General features: G+C 45.8%; 1 protein-coding gene across 1 annotated transcript in view; it reads left to right on the plus strand.

Annotated features, from left to right (window-relative positions):
• MAST1 (microtubule associated serine/threonine kinase 1) overlaps window positions 1–18778 on the plus strand; it is a 97895-nt gene that overhangs the window by 8763 nt on the left and 70354 nt on the right. The gene's annotated exons all lie outside the window — the stretch shown is intronic.

An 18778-nucleotide genomic window follows, 5' to 3' on the forward strand; every position in this document is an offset into this window, starting at 1 on the left:
AGTCCCAGCCTGGCACCAAAAATATGACAGTGTTTGTGCCAGGCAGGCCCTTCTGGAGAAAGCATTTCATAATTGAGCCACTGTTGAAAAAGATCTTTCTCCTGCAGCTGCCCTCCTCTGGTTTGAACCAGCAGGTATGGTCTGTCTTTATTATGATGGGGAGAGGTTAATGAAATATACATGCCACAATCCTAACTCCATCCAGTTTTAGCCATATCATGTTGCCACAACTCTGTAGTTAAGAAGAGCTTTGAGCTCAACTGAAGAGCACCCCCAGTTCTGCAGACCCGGCACTTGCTGTTCCACCAGACACATTTCAACTGTGCCTGCCTTTTCTTTCACTGATCTTAGAGGCAACCTTCTGCATGTTCACAGTTCTGAGGGTAGTTTAGGACTGGCAGAGGGAACATGGAAATGGAGCAGTGCTGTCCCTGTGTTCAGAGAGCCTCCCTCGTGCGTTATGGGTGGGGTGAGATTAGGGTGCCTGCAGAGAGAAGCTGCTAGCGCTCATGTGTAATTGGGTTCCTGAGAGCATCGCCATGTGAAAGCAGCGAGAGGTTACCACAAGAGTGGTTGTGCTGCTCTGATGTCCCTCAGCATGGCTCTGGCAGTGAGCAGGCCTTCTCTCGAAGACCATTTGGTACACAAACACCCCTCTTTCTGCCTAGCGGGGGGCACTTGTTCCATATCTGAGTCACTGGCGACTTTTTCTCTCTTAGCTAGTCACTGTTTTCATGGACTGGCTGGATCCAGAGGGTTGATGGGAGGCACCAGCTGGGGAACCCCCAATGAAACCCCCCGGGGATTGGTGGTTGGATGACAATGAGTGGCCAGAGGGAGAAGAGAGGGAGGTGTCAGAAACTGAAGGGGCAACAAGGTTCAGTGAGCAGGAAGAGGCTGTGGCAGACAGACAGCAGACCAGAAACCAGACCAGAGAGGCTGGAGAGGAGAGGGGCCAAGAGGAAGAGATGAAGCAGGCTGCTGAAGAAGTCAGGGGGGGGGTTTCTGGTCTCCCAGAACCAGAAGAGGTATGAAGAGGGTGGAGCAAAGACAGGTAATACGATGGAGTCTCAGATTGCATGGGAAGGAGGAAGCTTAGGCAGCTATGAGAAGGCAAGGACCTTTAGTCCTCACAACTGCCTCATAGGGGCAAGTTTTACCTGGAAGAGTTGCTGTGCTCTCCAGGCCTGGCCTCCTGGGCTGTCTAGTTTCTTTGAATAAAAAGTTAACATCACTGAAGCTGTGTGAGTTATTGCTCACCTGCTCCTGGCACCCACTCCTGACAACTGTCTTTGTTTTCAGTGGTCCCTCCTTCTCCCTCTGCTTTCCACCCCACTGCCCTTCCTCACGATGCTGTGGTAGTCAGATAATATTCTGATCATAATGGGGTGGTGGGATTTTCTTTTTCATTGCTTCTTAGCAGATGGGTGACCCAGCAGCTTAAAACAACATGTGCTGTACTGCTGAGAGGGATTTCCTTAGAAAGCGCCCCTTGCTGTGTGCATTTGGGGTCCTCATGTGCTGTGCTTGGGGGCTCCTCCTGCTCACTCAGCTGAGCTGAAGGAATGCACCTCTGCCATGAAGTCTGCTGGTAATGGCACCACAGCATGTGCTTGAGGCATAGCTGCCGTCTCCCTTTTTTCGCGGGAAACCCCCGTATTTAAACCCGTTTCCCGCTGTTATCCCGAATAGAGAAAAATCCCGTAATTCCCCCGGATTTCCTACCTGCCAGGGAGGCTCCTTCTGCACATGTCTGGACATGCACAGAACTGATTTTGGGTGCTGCTCTGCCCATGTCTGGGCACCGGAAATCGGGCAGTGTCCAGACATGCGTAGAATCGACTTCCGGTGCCGCGCTGCTGCTGATCCCGGGTTTTTCTTACCGGGAGTTGGAGGGTATGGCTTGAGAGGGAGCACAGGTGGGGAAATATTTGACACGCGAGAGGGGTCAAACGCAATGGGGTTCGGTTTTTGTGGATGCAGTGCCAAGAGGGGAAACTGCTGTTTATGTGAGCAAGATCCACGGGGTTGCTTAATTCATGCAGACTACCCCAGAAGTATGACATCACACTACAAGGCAGGGGAATAAATGACTCTCAACAGTGTTATATGGGAGGGGGCCTTGGTTGCAGAGATTTGCTGAAAGATACATAAATCGTCCCGCTACCATTCTGGTGGGTTTGTGTGTCCCCCCTCCTGGGCTCTTAGTTGTAATGTCTCCCAAGATGCAAGAGGAGGCAGGGGTGGGGAGCAGGCTGATATACAGTGGTACCTCTGGTTAAGAACTTAATTTGTTCTGGAGGTCCGTTCTTAACCTGAAACTGTTCTTAACCTGAAGCATCACTTTAGCTAATGGGGCTTCCCGCTGCCGCTGCGCTGCCGCACGATTTCTGTTCTCATCTTGAAGCAAAGTTCTTAACCTGAGGTACTATTTCTGGATTAGCGGGGTTTGTAACCTGAAGCGTTTGTAACCCAAGGTACCGCTCTATTGCACTTTCCATGTCCCAGTATCATTGTGGGGGTTACAGTGGTGCCTCACTTAACGAATGCCCTGCTTAATGAAAGGATTTTTCGAGCGGAGGTTGCCTCGCTAGACGAATTCGTTTTATGAAAAATTCATCTAGCGAATCACGGTTTCCCATAGGAATGCATTGAAATTCAATTAATGCGTTCCTATGGGCAAAAAAATTTCCAATGCATTCCTATGGGATTCGCTAGACGAATTTTTCGTTATAAGAAAAGACCTGTGGAACGAATTAAATTCGTCTAGCGAGGCACCACTGTATTGAAAATCCTTCATGAAGACAGCAGAGCCATCTAATAATAATAATAAAAAGCCCAACACACCCAAACATTTGGCCACAGCCCAGCGATATCCTGGATATCCCTCTATTTTGGAAGTTGAAATGTGCTGGAGGCAGTTCTTCTCTCTGCCGCCTGTGGCATGTGCTTTGTGTCAGTACAACTCTTCAGGCACCTTCCCCTGCCCCTGTGACCCCCAAGTGTTTACTATGTCATCCTGGAAACAGATTTTTCCACTGAGTCTAGAGACCCAGCTACCTGCCGTGGTGTGAGAGATGTTTTCTAAGCATCCCCCTGAATGAAAACCAGGGCCCCACCAAATGGCTGTTTTATTGGAGGTGTATTCTGCAACATGTCGCCTAGATACCATAATTAGTAGTGGGGTTATTCTGCTTTATTAGTTTTTCTGCCATGCTTCCCCAGTGCTATCACATTATTGCTGTCTGGAGTGGCCATAGTGGTTCCCCACCCCAAACATTTGTGGTAGGAAAAGTTATGGGATTTCAGCAGGAAGTTGCAGGATAAGTGGAATTGAAGCAGTATGGCCACTCTAAAAATTCACAGGGGCAAAACAGTGGCATCGCATATGACGGCCACAACAGCATCATGAGCACCAAGCATGAATGAACATTACAAAAGATGTCTGGACTCTGGAGGGGCCCTTAGAAGCACATTTTAAACTGGAAAGGATTTACTTTAAGAGAGAATAAGAATGCGTTGCCATCAAAGAAGGCTTCTCCCTGGCTGGAGTGAGGCAAGCCCAACATAGTGACTCCTTTAGAGAGGTAGCGGGCAGCCTCTGTGAGCTAGTTCTGCTGCACCTAATGGGGAAGGCAGCAAGCACAGTGGTTGGACATATGTCTTGGATGCAGAAAGGCCCAGCTTCAGTCCCTGGCACCTCCACTTAAAATGGTCAGATAGGTGTACAGTGGTACCTCAGGTTAAATACTTAATTGGTTCTGGATGTCCGTACTTAACCTGAAGCAAACTTTCCCATTGGAAGTAATGGAAAGTGGATTAATCCGTTCCAGACGGGTCCGCAGAGTACTTAAATTGAAACTACTCAACCTGAAGCATACTTAACCCAAGGTATGACTGTAATGGGAAGGACGTCTGCTGCTGCTTGCCAAAGTGGAAAAAACACTTGGCTAGATCATGGGTATGGTGAGCAAACTAAGGCCCAGGGGCCGGATGTGGCCCAATCGCCTTCTAAATCCGGCCCACGGATGTTCCGGGAATCATGTTTTTACATGAGTAGAATGTGTGCTTTTATTTAAAATGCATTTCTGGGTCCGGCCCCCCACAAAGTCTGAGGGACAGTGGATTGGGCCCCCTGCTGAAAAAGTCTGCTGACCCCTGGGCTAGATGGACCAATAGTCTGGCCTGGTGTAAGGGGATTTCCTGTGTGACGAGCCCAGCCTCTTCCAACCTGGTGCCCTCCAGCTGTTCTGGACCGCAGCTCCCTTCAGTATAACAGCTGGAGACAGCTGGAGACCTGCCACCTGAGGCAGCCGCCTCAGCATGCTTTCTGGGTGGGCCAGCCCTGGCCTAGATATATAACTTCAGTGGTACCTCGGCTTACGAAGACGATCTGTTCCGCGGCGCTCGTCGTTAGTCGAGGTCTTCGGATGTCGAAGCACCCGTTCTGCGCATGCGCAGAACGCGCGTGGGGGCAAAAAGACTTCCGGGGTTGTCGACGTCGTAAGTCGAAACCTTCAGAAGTCGAAGCATTCGTAAGTCGAGGTACCACTGTAGAATTATTTCCATTTGTACTTGATGCAACAGAATAAATAACCTGCTCCCTGCTGCAGCTTGATTAGAAAGAGGTGGGCCCAGCGTGGTGAAATTATTCATTCCCATTATATCCCTAAAGCAAGGCGAGACACAACAGGCAGCCTCTTGGGTGGGTGGGTGATTGGAGCTCACCACCAGAGCCCCCTTACGTAATGCTCTTTTTCACAGTCCAAAGCAGTTCCCTCAGTGGCAATTGGTACACAGTGGCACATGCTTTGGGAACTAATGGTTTTGGATCTGAGACTTGTTTCATTGGCATGTATTTAGAGGTTGCTGTGTTAAAAAGAAAACGAAAGGCAGGTGCAGCGAGCCTGACTATGTAGGAGTAGTTCCCTAAAATAAATATTGCAAAGACTGAGTGTTGTGTTAACTTGCTGAAGGGCTCCTTATGCTACCCACCCCCACCCCCATTCTTGTGGTTATATATCTTTGTAAGAAATGGCAATGTTGTTATGTTCGATAAAAAAAAGAGAGGGGGCGGGGAATTGGGAAACTGAGCCCTGTCCCTTTCTGCATTCATTTTCCTTGGTCACTATTAGGTTTTGAAGAGGCCTTGTTTCTGCCTGTACAGCCACAGCAGGTGCTGTGACTCTCCAAGTGGGTTGACTTCACCCCTGAAGGCGCACTCTTCTTCCAATGTCTCCTGAGACAGATGGATGCCAACCAATTAATTAGGATTACCATGCTATAGATATGCCATATTTGAACTGTGCTAGGGCATTTATGTGTGGGGACCCAGGTGGCTCTGTGGGTTAAACCACTGAGCCTAGGGCTTGCCAATCAGAAGGTCGGCGGTTCGAATCCCTGTGACGGGGTGAGCTCCCGTTGCTTGGTCCCAGCTCCTGCCAACCTAGCAGTTCGAAAGCACATCAAAATGCAAGTAGATAAATAGGAACCGCTATAGCGGGAAGGTAAACGGCGTTTCCATGTGCTGCTCTGGTTTGCCAGAAGCGGCTTTGTCATGCTGGCCACATGACCTGGAAACTATACGCCGGCTCCCTCAGCCAATAATGCGAGATGAGCGCGCAACCCCAGAGTTTGGTCACGACTGGACCTAATGGTCAGGGGTCCCTTTACCTTTACCTTTAGGGCATTTATTTAGCTGCTTGTCAGTTTCTCAAAAATACGTACACACATGTAGCTTTTAGAAAATGATAGTCGGCCACCCACTCTTGTGTTAGAAAGATTAAAAGGAAACGGCTCGCATGTGCATATCATTCAGATATGATGATTTTGTTGAACTTGGGTTTGCCAGAGTACCCAAAACTTGTTCAAAATGGCAATGGATGATTAATGTCATTTTTAAAAACAACATGTGATATCAGATGGTGCACCTGTGGAAAGTGACTTTGCACCTCCTCCCAGCTTGACGGTGATTCATCAGTTACCAGATTTTGAAACAGGCTTCCAATGAAGTGTGTACCCAGGAGGTGGAAATGCCTCCTAATCTGCTTTTAAACAAAAACAAAAAAACCCCTCACAATTTTTTTAGAATGCCAAGAGAAGTTGTGTCAAATCCCTTGTTGATTCAAGAATTGTTCTGTATAGAAATGTTAGGGATGCACTACTGCATCTTTACATGGATGACTTTTTGGACCCACAATTTCTACCTCCGTAAATGATAGAATCGTACACTTGTAGAGCTGGAAGGGACCCTGAGAGCCATCTAGTCCAACCCTCTGCCAATCATCCTTGACAGATGGCCATCCAACCTCTGCTTAAAAACCTCCAGTGAAGATCTTGTGAGAGTCTGTTCCACTGTCAAACAGCTCTTACCGCCAGAAAGTTCTTCCTAATGTTTACCGCCAGAAAGTTCTTCCTAATGTTTCCCAACACAGAGAGCCAACAGAGAAAGCTAATACCACTGTTGATTTGTTAATTTTTAAAGAACTGCAACTCATCTTGTTTGCCTCCAGAGACCTGCTCAGCTATTTCTTCAAAAACTGCTTTGTTCATTTCTCTGCCTTAGTTTGCCAGGCCAGTTTACCTGTCAAAGAAATACATTTTATTTATTTTCATAGGTGTTTTTTTAATCTACAAAGCCCTGCTTCTTATTGTTGTTTTAGTTTGTTAATATATCTTAGTCAGGTTTTATTTATGTATTTGCCTTGTGTATTTTAGATAATAATAATAATAATAATAATAATAATAATAATAATAATAATTTATTATTTATACCCCGCCCATCTGGCCGGGTTTCCCCAGCCACTCTGGGCGGCTTCCAACAGAAACATTAAAATACACTAATTTCTTAAACATTAAAAGCCTCCCTAAATAGGGCTGCCTTCAGATGTCTTCTAAAAATCTGGTAGCTGTTTTCCTTTTTGACATCTGATGGGAGGGCGTTCCACAGGGCAGGCACCACCACCGAGAAGGCCCTCTGCCTGATTCCCTGCAACTTGGCTTCTCGCAATGAGGGAACTGCCAGAAGGCCCTCGGAGCTGGACCTCAGTGTCCGGGCAGAACGATGGGGGTGGAGACGCTCTTTCAGGTATACTGGACCGATTAATAGTATATAAACTACTAGCTGGCCCTGCACGCGTTGCTGTGCGTTAGTCTGTGAAATGGAGGGTAATAGCCCCCCTTCAGATACCCCTGAGCCTCAGAGTCCCCCTGAGTTGAGGTGAGATACTGTGCAGGTTTCATCCCTGTGTCCCCCCCCCCCTGTTCTGACCCATTACGTATCCCTGTCCTCTATTCGCCCCCCCCCCACCTCCACTTGGCCAAGTCTGGAAAGCAGCCTAGTCTGCAAAGCCGAGGTGAGATATTGTGGAGAGGGCAGGTTTCATCCCTGTGTCTCCCCCCACCCTGTTCTGACCCGTTACTTATCCCTGCCCTCTATTCGCCCCCCCCACCTCCACTTGGCCTAGTCTGGAAAGTGGCCTAGTCTGTCTGATAATGGCCGCCTAGGTGGTTTCAGTTGCTTGGTTGATGATGTCATTTGGTTTGTGGGTGTGGCTTAGATTTCACAGGAGGGGAGGGGGTGGAGGAGGGTACTACGCCACTTGAGGGCGCTGTTTGACTTGGTGGAAAACCACGTCTACACCTGCCCAGGTGTGTGATTTGAGGGATTTTTGCCCCCAACAATGCTCGGGGAGTGGCCTGGATCGTTGTGTCAAAATTTCAGGACGATCGGTCAAGCAGTTACGGAGAAAAGTGTAGAACGCAGTTTCATGATTTTTACATTTTTATATATATAGATAGTTTAAATAAAAGAATCCCAACCTTGCCAGTGCTCTTTCATTCTGTACTGTTCCACTTTGATTGCTCTGGTGGTACCAATAGCTTCCCCCCCCCCTGTTTGTACCTTGTTAGGTAGGGCTTCCATATTTCAAAAAGTGAAAATCCCAACACAAAGGTTGTTGAGCTTTTATTAATTCTGACCGAATTCAATTGAGCTTTTTTGGTTTGTTTGTTTTTTAAAAAGTTTTGAGCTACTTTAAAGGAAATTTGCCATACATCTGAATTTCCCCGGACATTTTTTTTTTAAAGCAATTTTCTGCCCGGACGTTGTTTATCAGGGCTGAATCCTGACTACGTCCGGGGAATTCGTGAATCCCAGTTTGAGTTACGGTAACTTGCTATCAAATACCAAAATTCAAGTACCTAGCAAGTGGTGCAGTTCTAATGTAGCCTCTTCAACAGAATAGTGCAAATACAGTGGTACCTCAGTTTATGAACACAATTGGTTCTGGAAGTCTGTTCATAAACTGAAGCGTTCATAAACTGAAGCAAACTTTCCCATTGAAAGTAATGGAAAGTGGATTAATCCGTTCCAGACGGGTCCGCGGAGTACTTAAACTGAAATGTTCATAAACTGAAGCATGGGTGTAATTGGTTCCGGAAGTCTGTTCATAAACTGAAGCGTTCATAAACTGAAGCGAACTTTCCCATTGAAAGTAATGGAAAATGAATTAATCCGTTCCAGATGGGTCCGCGGCGTTCATAAACCGAAAATTCATAAACCGAGATGTTCATAAACCGAGGTTCCACTGTAGTGTTGGCACATTGCTCAGGTTGCAAAACTCACCCAGAGTGTAAGATAAAGGGAGAATGAACAAAGTACTGAATATTTTGAGAGCCGAGGGTAGTTTTTATTAGTTATTGGCATCCCAACAATATTGTAGAAGTTCTAGGCCCTTTGGGAGCCCACAGTGATTTTTTTGCCTGGCTCTTCAAGGGTATGAAGTTGTTCAACCTGATGCATTTGCTGCCTTGGGCTCCTTTGGAAGGAAGGTCAGGCTACAAATGTAATACTGGTAAATAAAATACAGTGGTACCTTGGTTCTCAAACTTAATCCGTTCTGGGGGTCCGTTTGACTCCCGAAACCGTTCAAAAACTAACCGATTGGCTGCAGGAGCTTCCTGCACTCAATTGGAAGCCGTGTCTGATGTTCGGCTTCCGAAAAACGTTTGCAAACCGGACCACTCACTTCCGGGTTTGCGGTGTTCAGGAGCTGATTTGTTCGACAACTAAGCCGTTCGAGAACCAAGGTACCACTGTGTACATACTGGAACTTGGCCATTGGGTGTCTAGAAATACATCAAGCACCATTTTGCAGGTGCCTTAAATATTTCCCCTCTGAATGTTTGTAATGTTACTCTACCACCCGGATAGGTTGAAGGGATCTTCCTTCCTTGGAGAAAATAATGCTTAATTGGATTTTAGCATGGGAATTCATTGTGAAACCTGTGTTTTATGAAGACACCCATGTCAAACTTTATACCTGCTTCTTCCACCTTTATGCTATTATTGGCTGTGCTGGGATCTATATCTTGCATCTTCTCAAGTATTGCCCCCATATTCTGCTGTTGAGAATTTTACACTTATGCTTCTAGCCTCCCACATCTAATGCACTTCGTGAACATGCATTTTCTGAGCATGGTAGGCTGTAGGGAAGAGGCAGAATTAACGGCAAAGGGAGAACAGCAATCATGTACGTGGGGCTACCTTTGAAGGTGACCCGGAAACTGCAGTTAATCCAGAATGCGGCAGCTAGACTGGTGACTGGGAGTGGCCACCGGGACCACATAACACCGGTCCTGAGAGATCTACATTGGCTCCCAGTACGTTTCCGAGCACAGTTCAAAGTGTTGGTGCTGACCTTTAAAGCCCAAAATGGCCTCGGTCCTGTATACCTGAAGGAGCGTCTCCACCCCTATCATTCAGCCCGGACACTGAGGTCCAGCACCGAGGGCCTTCTGGCGGTTCCCTCATTGCGAGAAGTGAGGTTACAGGGAACCAGACAGAGGGCCTTCTCGGTAGTGGCACCCGCCCTGTGGAACGCCCTTCCAACAGATGTCAAGGCAATAAGCAACTATTTTACTTTTAGAAGACAACTGAAGGCGGCCCTATGTAGGGAAGTTTTTAATGTTTGATGCTGTACTGTTTTTAATATTTGGTTGGAAGCCGCCCAGAGTGGCTGGGGAAACCCAGCCAGATGGGCGAGGTATAAATAATAAATTATTATTATTATTATAAATATTTTCTGTATGGGTCAGAAATCCAAAATTGGCTGGTTCTTGTTACTGCTTTTGGAAAGTATGGCAGCTGCAGTTCATTTTTATTTTATTTTATTATTTTTCTAATTTTCCAAAATTTACAGACATACAAATCACAAACACACAGATCACATACAATTCCAATACACATCTATATTTGACTTTCCTCCCTCTTTTTGAGGTTTCTTTTTTATTTTAGTTTTTTATATTGCATATTCCACATTAATCCATTTTTAAATTATGGTTTAATTTCTCTGGATAATATGTTTAGCTGCTTTTTTTCATTTTAACCCGGCTAATGAACTTACTTCCATACAAGAATCTTTCAGATATTCCACAAATTTCCCCCAGTCTTTAATGATTTCCCCCCCTTCTTGGTTTCTTATGACACCTGTTAGTTTTGCCATTTCGGTATAGTCCATTAATTTAATCAGCCACTCTTCATTGGTTGGTGCTGCGTATTCTTCCCACCACAGTTGTAGAATACATAAACAGATTTATTTATTTTTGGTCTTTTGGTATCTCAGTACCTACTATCCCTAGAAGAAAACCTTCTGGGTTTTTTGCTAAAGGTTATCTTAAACAGTTTCTTCAATTCATTATAAATCATTTCCCATAAAGCTTTTACTCTCTTACAAGACCACCACAAAGTACCTTCTTTTTCTTTAAATTTCCAGCATGTGTTTGATTTTTATTTATACCTTTTTGCTAACCCACTAGGGGTTAAGTACCATCTACACATCATTTTCATGTACTTTCCCTTCTGCTGTAATATTTAAATCTACATTCCACAGCTTCTCCCATGCGGCCATTTCAATATTATGGCCTATATGTCTTGCCCAGTGTGGCAGCTGCAGTTCATTCTGGTTTCTCAGAACCTGTAGCTCCCCCATTTTGAGACAGTCATCTGTTAAGCCAGCGATACCAGCAGGGCTCAACACATGTTGACTGCGCTGAACATTTCTGAGCATTCTCAGCAACATGCCAAAAGCCACTACAAAATATAACTCTGTATATGCTGCAGGCCTGCATGTGGGAACTGCCATGCTTGGCCTGGGTGGTTAGATGTTGGCATGACATGAGCAGAGGCCTCAATGCTGGCTGCTGCTGTGAGACCTTGGAGATAGTGATGGATTTAAAATGAACAAATATATAAAATTATGCCAAGATGCACACACACAAAAAGGAAGGTTTTACGAAAGAAGGATAGAAGACACTGTGTGGGGTCTTAAGGTTATACTCGCCTCGCCTATCCTGGCGACATCCAGATGTTTTAGACTGCAACTCTCATTGGCCTGGGCCTAGTGGAAGGAGAAGTCTAAGAGATCTGGAATGCACCAGCTTGGGGGAGGCTCAGTGATTCAGCTCAGTGATTCAGCTCTGGCTGTGGCTTGCTGCATCCTGATCCCACCTTCGTCGCCAGTGTAAAATAGTGGGTAAGAAGGATGAAGACACAGCTCTCAAAACAACCAGCTCTTTATTCTAGCTCTGAGTCCAGACTGAACAGTAGCTTAGCCCAGTGTTTCTCAACCACTGTTCCGCGGCACACTAGTGTGCCGCGAGATGTTGCCTGGTGTGCCGTGGGAGAATTACTTTATATATAGTCAATATAGGCACAGAGTTAATTTTTTTAACATTTTCTAATGGTGGTGTGCCTCGTGATTTTTTTTCATGAAACAAGTGTGCCTTTGCCCAAAAAAGGTTGAGAAACACTGGCTTAGCCAACTGGCTTTTATAGTACTCAGTAACTTGCAACAGTAACAAACTTCCCCTAGCTACCCAGTCCGTGAACAGCACTCTCAATCCTTCATTTGCATGTTGTGGACCTGAGCGAGAACTGCAGCCACAGTGGGCAGGGTAAGAATTGCAGCCACGGTGGCCAGAAGGAGTACTGCAGTTAACTTAATACATAACACCCATTGTGGACCTGAGTGAGAACTGCAGCCACAGTGAGCAGGGTAAGAACTGCAGCCACGGTGGCCGGAAGGAGTACTGCAGTTAACTTAATACATAACACTGGGCTAGGCTGTTGATAGTCTGTCTCTTGATCTCAAAATGGATAGGAGCACTTTTTAATGTAATTGGAGATAAACACTTCACTTCCGCTGCCCCCAGATTATTAAATGTACGCAGCAAGTAGCTGTAGGATCTAGTACTTAAATGAATGATTCCAAGTTGTTGCTGAAAGGCTGCCTTAAATTTAACACCAGCAGTTAGTGAAGATTTGGCAGATAAGATCATTTCTGGGGCTAACCACGGGTCAAGCGATAACAAATGAAGCCAGCTTGATTTAAGTAGAATGGCAAGTGGAATTTGAGCTGCACCTTCAGTATTTTGAGATGCTGAGGTTAATAGACACATTAGACTCTGAGAATAAGGAACTGGTGTTGCTGAATACTGAAATCATATCTATGCAGTGTGTATCGATGATAAACAGTTTCCATGCCAAGCAGAACTTTTTTAAAAAAACAACAACCCAACAACAACACCTTGCAAGAAAAGAGAAGCTGCCTCTAGTTTTCTGATGAGGCATGGAAGCGTGCAGAATCTGTCCTCACCCACAAAGATAGGGGGGCATGCATAACCAGCTTACCAAGTGGTTACATGATCATTGTGGTAAGTTAAGAAGCAATGGCTGGAATTGACGTTCGGGGGAATTTATGAAAGGCAGCACCTTGTCCTGGATCTTAGGCAAGTCAATTAAAAAATAAAAAAAGCTGAACAACTAGGGGTTTCCTTTAAAAAGCTCATCAGTTTTGGGGTCTTCCTAAACAAAAGCTCAACAACTATATAATTTCCAGGAAGAGAGACTTGTAGGATTTTCCACATCAGGTGGCAAAAGAGCTGGTACCTGACTGGTGGGCACCATTTGTCAGCAAAATATCTTGGTCCAGCCCTGTGAAATATTAATAGTAGGCTGTATTGCCACTCTCTCTCAGCCACAGCACTCTGCCCCTCCCTCCCAAAAAAACTGCATTATGAGGACAATGTTGTATATTGGCATTGGCAGGGAAATTATTTTAAGTATTTTAAAATGAAACTTCACGCTTTTAATTATTCCCGGCTTCGCTATGGTCTTGTTTCCGGATGGACTTATCACTGTCAAATCATAGCTACACTCGTTTATTGTTTTCCATAGCTCCTCTCACTTCAACCCTGGGTGTGAGAGAAAAACAGCATATAACAGAACCAGGAGGCTGTGTCTCCAGAGAATTGAATTGTCATTCTAGACTTTACCTATCTCTTTGCGCCTGGAGCTACTGTGGAAAGAAACATACTGGTGCGGTAATGTGGTGTTGAAACATAACCCCTTCTCAGGGTTTTTTTCCAGCCGGAACTCTGTTCTGGCACCTCTCAGGTGGGCGCCATTGCCATCATAAGAGAATAAGGGAGGCATTCCTGGTGAGTTCCGGCACCCTTTTTCCCCTAGAAAAATAAGACCGCCCCTTGTGCTATTGTTCCCCACCAAACCTCCCACTCTCCCACCTACCCTTGGTGTATTCTGCTTGGAAATTTGGATGGCAGATGGTCATAATCCACCTGGCAGTTTCCAAATCAACAAAAAACAAAAAACTTGACCATTTTGCTTGGCCATTTTGCATTGGCCCTGAATATCCCACACAGAATGGAGCTGATTTGAGGGGGGGAAATGGGTGCTTCGGGCAGATAACACCAAATGACACGTCCTCCTTTGTAATTTACCTGGGGCACAATCCACCGGGACAATCTCTAGCACAACCCCCATTGAAATGAGGGCGGGCAGGGGGATTTCCTTGCCCCAGGTTCTGTTTGCCTCCTCCCAGAAAAATGAATGTTGGATGTGCTTCACATTCAGCTCAGCCTGTTGTTGTCATCAGAGGGACAAACCATATCCAGAGACAGAGGCTGTACACCAGGGGTCCCCAAACTACGGCCCCCGGGCCGGATGCAGCCCAATCGGCCTCCCAATCCGGCCCGCGACGACCCCCGCCGCCCGCTGCCGCCGCCCGCTCTTACGGCACGCGGCGCGGCGACGATCTTAAAAATCGGCAAAAAAACGCCAAAAATCCTTTGTGCGCATGTGTATGGGCCTCTCCCGACCCAGAAGAGGTCATTTCCGATGCACTTCCGGGTCGGGGGAGGCCCATACGCATGCGCACAAGCGATTTTCGGCAATTTTTTCCCCGCGCGTGTGCGCATGCGCACGGACGCGCACTCCCCCGCCCTCCGGCCCGCTGCGCATGCACTCCCCTGCCCTCCGGCCCGCCGCTCGGTAAGTCTGGGGACCCCTGCTGTACACACTATCCCTGGAAAGTTATATTCTTCCCCTCAAAGACTTCTGGGCATTATAGTTTGTTAACGGTTGCTAGGAAATGTAACCCTCTGAGGTGTAAGCTATGGCACCCAGAATTCTTTGACAGAAATAATGTGCTTTGAATGTGTTTGAAGGCTATATTATGCACACTATAACCTTAGTTTGTTGCGGCAAAGTCTTGTAGACACCAAGACTCTTGGGAAGGGGAAGCAAAGGTGTTGGAAGTCAGCACGGAATCACTGAGCCCAGAGACAATTTACCACATCGTTAAAAAAACAACGAAAGATGTGTTGGAATAACATCTATGCAAGAAGCAAAGTAGCAGCACAGGAAGAAAAACTCCTAGCCTGAGTCTGTACCTACTGCACTGGCTTTCTAAAAGGTAAAGGTAAAGGGACCCCTGACCATTAGGTCCGGTCGTGACCGACTCTGGGGTTGCACGCTCATCTCACATTATTGGCCAAGGGAGCCGGCGTACAGCTTCCAGGTCATGTGGCCAGCATGACAAAGCCGCTTCTGGCAAACCAGAGCAGCACACGGAAACGCCGTTTACCTTCACGCTGTAGCGGTTCCTATTTATCTACTTGCACTTTGTCTGAAGGCAATCCTATTTATCTACTTGCACTTTGTCTGAAGGCAATCCTATATAGGGAATAGTTTTTTAATGTTTCATATTTTGCTATGTTTTTATATATGTTGGAAGCTGCCTAGTGTAGCTGGAGCAACTCAGTAAGAAGTGTGGGGGTATAAATAGTAAAATTATCATTATGGAAGGGGACATCCCTATTTTCACCGGATAAATGTGGGAGGGTATGGCATGTGGGAAGCAGGCCAGGCTTAGAACATCCCTGAGAGTGCTGTTTGTTTCCTTGCAGGGAATTATAGGGGGCAGATTGCCATTCACAAATGGCACCTTCACATACAGGCAGAAGTGAAAAGAGTTCACTCCGACCATTTCAACATGGTCCAGCCACAGCGACACAGCTAGGTAATTTTAGACTCTGGACTTAATGGCCTTTGCTGCCCCCTCCCGCCTTCGGGTGGTAAAGGGTACTACAGTACTTCACTTATTTCAAAATGTGGTAAGCCCTGTGTGTTATAAAGGAAAGAATAGACACAGTAAACGAATATTTTTTGAAATCTTTTAAAAGTTTATTTATGGAAATCTTTTCCCCCTTCTTTTTACGAAATTGTAATTGTATGAACATAAAGGACAATTTGCTATTATATTCGTACAGAAGAATTATATAAAATTATGTACTTGTTTTTCCTTATCTTCTTTTTTCCCCTTCTTTTTTCTTCGTTCCAGCTTTGGTATTGAATATTGTTGTATATATAGACTTCTCTTTTTTAAATTGAAACTAATAAAGATCAATAATAATAATAATAATAATAATATGTGGTGAGCCAGTCCTGTCTGGAGCCATCTGCTTATTCTGCATTGTATTCTGCCCCCAAACCCTGCCCAGAATGCCCCTGCTGTTTTGCCGCCTCGTTCTGCCACGTGGGTGGCACCTGCCATATTGTTTAGTGCATGGCTTGATTTAAACTTGATGCTGGGTGGGTTAAACTTGATTTTCTGTTCTGCCCAACCAGCTTCATTTGCCACTTGTTCCCTCAGCTGCTGCACCTGTAACATTAGCATGCTAGCACTGCTGCAGCCAGCTCCCGGTGTGTTTACAGGCACAAGTAGCAGATGAGGCCTTGGTTTAAACATGAAATGCTGCTTGGGTCATCAGGTTTAGAAGGATAACACACTTCACTGAAAGCTGAGGCCATTGTGTTTCGAGTGCATCACATACACACACTGTTGAGTTTCTTTGAGGCAGATCTCAAGCTTGCTTTGTGATTAAATATAGGGAGGGAAATACTGTAAGGCAGTGGGAAAACTTGTTGTGGGGATGCTGGTGCCCCCCCCTTTGCTGATGCAAATACCGGCTTTGGATGTGTGAACTGACCTCAAAAAGCCCTTTGTCTGAGATGAGGAGGAGATTCTCTCTGTGGAGCTGAACCTGTGAAGGTGACTCATTTGCAAAGTGCCACCTGATGCTGCAAGTCATTGTGATGAACAAGCATGTGTGAGCCAGCCCTTAAAATGAAAGAGATAACTGAAGGGAAAGTTAGCTTGGAGTCAATTCAGGAAATAGCTAGGGCATCAGTCTAGTTCAGCTTTTACCAGTCTAGTAAAAGGTAAAGGGACCCCTGACCATTAGGTCCAGTCGTGACCGACTCTGGGGTTGCACGCTCATCTCGCATTATTGGCCGAGGGAGCCGGTGTACAGCTTCCAGGTCATGTGGCCAGCATGACAAAGCCGCTTCTGGCAAACCAGAGCAGCACATGGAAACGCCGTTTACCTTCCCGCTGTAGCGGTTCCTATTTATCTACTTGCATTTTGACGTGCTTTCGAACTGCTAGGTTGGCAGGAGCTGGGACCAAGCAACGGGAGCTCACCCCGTCACAGGGATTCGAACCACCGACCTTCTGATCAGCAAGCCCTAGGCTCAGTGGTTTAACCCACAGCGCCACCTGAGTCCCTCTTACCAGTCTAGTACTGGATTACAATTCCCATCTTTTTTGACCATTGATCATGTTGGCTGGGACTGATGGGAATTATAGTCCAACAACATCTGGAAGGCACCAGGTTAAGGAAAAAGGGTCTGGGTTTTAGCAAAAGTTATGGAATGGGCAGGGTGGTAATTGAGAATAAGACTTTATTTATAGGACTTTCCCATACTGCCTTAGCTCTAAGGAGAGCCTCTAGGGTGGTTCACAGCAATAAAATGTTGTTGTTGTTGTTTAGTCGTTTAGTCGTGTCCGACTCTTCGTGACCCCATGGACCATAGCACGCCAGGCACTCCTGTCTTGCCCTGCCTCCCGCAGTTTGGTCAAACTCATGTTCGTAGCTTCGAGAACACTGTCCAACCATCTTGTCCTCTGTCGTCCCCTTCTCCTAGTGCCCTCAATCTTTCCCAACATCAGGGTCTTTTCCAAGGATTCTTCTCTTCTCATGAGGTGGCCAAAGTATTGGAGCCTCAGCTTCACGATCTGTCCTTCCAGGGAGCACTCAGGGCTGATTTCCTTCAGAATGGATAGGTTTGATCTTCTAGCAGTCCATGGGACTCTCAAGAGTCTCCTCCAGCACCGTAATTCAAAAGCATCAATTCTTCGGCGATCAGCCTTCTTTATGGTCCAGCTCTCACTTCCATACATCACTACTGGGAAAACCATAGCTTTAACTATACGGACCTTTGTCGGCAAGGTGATGTCTCTGCTTTTTAAGATGCTGTCTAGGTTTGTCATTGCTTTTCTCCCAAGAAGCAGGCGTCTTTTAATTTCGTGACTGCTGTCACCATCTGCAGTGATTAAGGAGCCCAAGAAAGTAAAATCTCTCACTGCCTCCATTTCTTCCCCTTCTATTAGCCAGGAGGTGATGGGACCAGTGGCCATGATCTTGGTTTTTTTGACAATAAAATAAAATAAAATACCAATGCAATTAAATACAATAAAATTATGCAATTAAATGCAATTAAATGCAATTAAATGCAATTAAATGCAATAAAATACCAATGCAATTAAAAGGTGTATTCAAAACCAAAATAAAACAGATTAACAAAATCATAACTAGATAAAATTAAGGCGTATTAAAAGTCTGGTGGAACAAAAATGTCCTTACCTGCTTTTCCCCAAATGGCCCTGTCTTACATCTCCATTAATTGCACCCACCTTAGTTGCAGAATGCAGAGCAAGACCTCAGAAGATGACCACAGTTGACCTCAGAAGATGACCACAGTTGACAGGCAGGTTCATGGAGGAAGAGGCAGCCCTCTAAAATAGCCTAATCTCAAGCCTTTTAGGGCTTTATAGATAATAAGCAGCACTTTGAATTTAAGATGATGCAGCCAAAATAAAAAGGCCTGGCTGGATACAGGACTTTCTAAGCAGTTACCACAAGTTACATTCAAATGACAACCCGGGTAATCAACAGGATCCGTGCGCTTCATTCATCTGACAGTCTCGGTGAACAATGCAGTGGACTTTGTCAATTACCACCACCAGAGACCACTGTGTAAGGAAAACCTTTCTGGATGCTTCATCTGATAAGCGTTTCCTGCTTAGGGAATTACGGCAGACCAGGTTTCCCATAATGCAGGAGTGTGGGAGTGATCCTAGAACTCCCTTATAAAACAACAAAGCATTTACAAACTATTTTATACATAGTTTCATTCAGATACACATGTTTTTTCCTTAGAAAACAAGTCTGATTAATTGTTTCCGGTTCCGATAGAAAGTGTCAATATCCCGCTATGGGACTTGCTCCATCGACACAGAGGGGGTTCCATTCATAGAAACAGCGGTATTGCCTGCTAGTTGTGTTGAGCGGTTGC

Source organism: Zootoca vivipara, chromosome 15 (assembly GCF_965207765.1).
Source record: "Zootoca vivipara chromosome 15, rZooViv2.hap1.1, whole genome shotgun sequence".
Classification (NCBI taxonomy): Eukaryota; Metazoa; Chordata; class Lepidosauria; order Squamata; family Lacertidae; genus Zootoca; species Zootoca vivipara.